Consider the following 2611-nt stretch of genomic DNA (forward strand, 5'->3'; position numbering starts at 1 on the left):
TTTTCAAATTCAGAAGAGGAGAAATGGGTTGCGCGCGCAACTCAGTCGTTTACAGCGTCTCCTACTAAATTCACACGGACATAGCCCTGTCATAGTATTGGAACGCATCTCGTTTCAGATCTGGGATCACTGACACTTGGTCTCCTTCATTGAACTTTTTTGGGTTAGCTTTGAGACCATAATACCTTTTTGATCTTTCTTTAGCCGCTTTTAGTCTTTTATAAGCTTCCGATTGAATGCTATGAAGTTTCCTAAGAAGGTCACCCATGTAATGAACATAGGTTTTGGGAGCTCCGTCCCTCGAGAAGCTGGCGGGGATTTGCGCCTCTCGTCCGAATACTAGAGTGTAAGGGGCGTACCCAGTAGCTTCATGAATGGTCGTGTTATAGGAGAAAATTTCAAAGCGGAGCCATTCATCCCAATTTTGCTGGTCCCCATATTGTTTTAAATACTCTACGAGAGTATGATGACTTCTTTCAAGTGAACCTAGGGATTGGGGGTGAATCGCAGTCGAAGTGACTCGTTCGATGTTGAAGATCTTGCAGAATGTTTTCATGCAGTTGCTCCTGAAGTTTGTGCCTTAGTCAGTGTGAATCAACCGTGGACAACCGCATCGAGAGATGAACTGTTCTGCTATGGTCGTCGCTACTGTTTGCACGTCTATTTTTGGGATGGGTATCGCGTCTGAATATTTCGAAAAATTGTCTTGATTAGTCAAAATGTATTTGTTAACACGAGGAGTTATTGGTAGTGGACCGACTATATCTATCTGGACCTTTCCAAAGGGGGCTGTCGGTGTATCCGTGATTTGCATAGGTTGTTTTGTTTTTACCCTTACCAATTTGTTTTCTTGGCATTTTCTACAATGTTTTACGTATTTCTGAACATCGGTTTTTAAATTGTTCCAAAAATAATCGGATCTAATACGCCAGTACGTTTTGGATACACCTTTGTGTCCTCTAATAGTAGACTCATGAAATTCCTTGATGATTTTTAAACGATCGTCCTTTTCTGGGGTGATAATCTCACCTGAACAAATGTAGGCTCGTAACCCACTTCCGGAAAAATGTTGTCGAATTATTTGTTCGATGGAAGACCAGGACAAATCGTTTAATCCATTTCCTACTGTCGAAAATTTAACGCATTGAACATTCAGAGGGATCATTGCTTCAGCTAGGGATTTTATTCCTTGAGAAATGTTATTTAAGAATGTGCGATCTTTTGTTTTTGCTTTTATGACGACGTTGAAGATGTAACGCCCGTTATATGCAAAAAATCGTCTGACCTACTTGTGGATTCTGAGCTTGCAAATTTTCTTCTGAAATAAATTTTGCTGAAACTAAATCTTTATTGATAGGTGCATCAAGGGCACAGTCAGCTGATATGAAGTTGAGTATGTGTCCTTTACCCATTAGCAATTTATCCTTGCTATATTTCAAGCAGGTATCGACTACTACCAAAATGGATGAGGGTTTTATTTGTGTCTCCCTTCCGTGCTCGCTTTCGCACAATTCCCTTTCCCTTTCTTGTAATCTACAGCCATCTTTTGAGTCTGGCTGCCCTTGCTCATTGACTTGTCTGCCGGCACTTTCCCCCCTCTTCCCACTCGAGGCTTGCGCTGGACCTGGCGCCTTCGGCGCGTATCGAAACTTGGTTCCCTGACTTACTGACCTATTCTGGCCCCGTTGTGTCTCGTCTTTCGTCTGAAAATTTTTAACTCCGGAGTTCGAGTGCCTCATCCCCACAGCTTGTGCATCATACCTAGTGATGAGACACTGCGCTGGCATGGGGTCCCTGCCGTCACCCAGCAACAAGTGATATTTACCATCGGCGAGAAAATTCGAGTCCTCTGGCTTTGACGTTGAATAAGTATGTGAAGAAAAAATGGTAGGTTAATGAAAAAGGTAACATTTTAAAGGTGCAAATGTTGTGCGTTAATGAGCCGAAAAGTAATATTCCAAAAAATTATTTGTATCTTACAAATCTGAAAATACGCTGAAAAGTGTGAAGATTTGATAGCTTTTAAAGACAGTGAACTTTGAAGCATAGTTTTGTATTGAAAAAATAATAGGAAAAATCTGAAAAAATTCATGGTGGTACATTAAACATTTCTGAACAGATTGCCGTCGAAAAATGTGCAAAATATATATAATTGTTCGTTTTTTGTGAATAAATATGCGACCGCACTATCTTCAGTTCTAATAAAGATAATAAAGTGATTTAAATTGGAGGTAGTTAGTTGAACTATTTGTAATAATTTACAATTTGAAGTATTGCTTTTTTATATAAAAAACTGATTTCACATATCGCAATTTGTACGAAGACAACAAGAAGCACATACTTTCTTCAAATTGTAAATTATTATAAATAGTTCAACTAACTACCTCCAATTTAAATCACTTCATTATCTTTATTAGAACTGAAGATAGTGCGGTCGCATATTTATTCACAAAATACGAACAATTGTTTATACGAGGGTAGTTCAATAAGTCCTTAGAATGACCAACAAATGGCGCGCGAATCGCTCCAAATCATCTGTTTTCAGTAAGCACCACTCCCGACTAGATATATGGTGCAGTCACAGTCCACATCTTCTGAGTTTACGTGTTTT

The sequence above is a fragment of the Belonocnema kinseyi genome, chromosome 9, assembly GCF_010883055.1.
Source record: "Belonocnema kinseyi isolate 2016_QV_RU_SX_M_011 chromosome 9, B_treatae_v1, whole genome shotgun sequence".
Classification (NCBI taxonomy): domain Eukaryota; kingdom Metazoa; phylum Arthropoda; class Insecta; order Hymenoptera; family Cynipidae; genus Belonocnema; species Belonocnema kinseyi.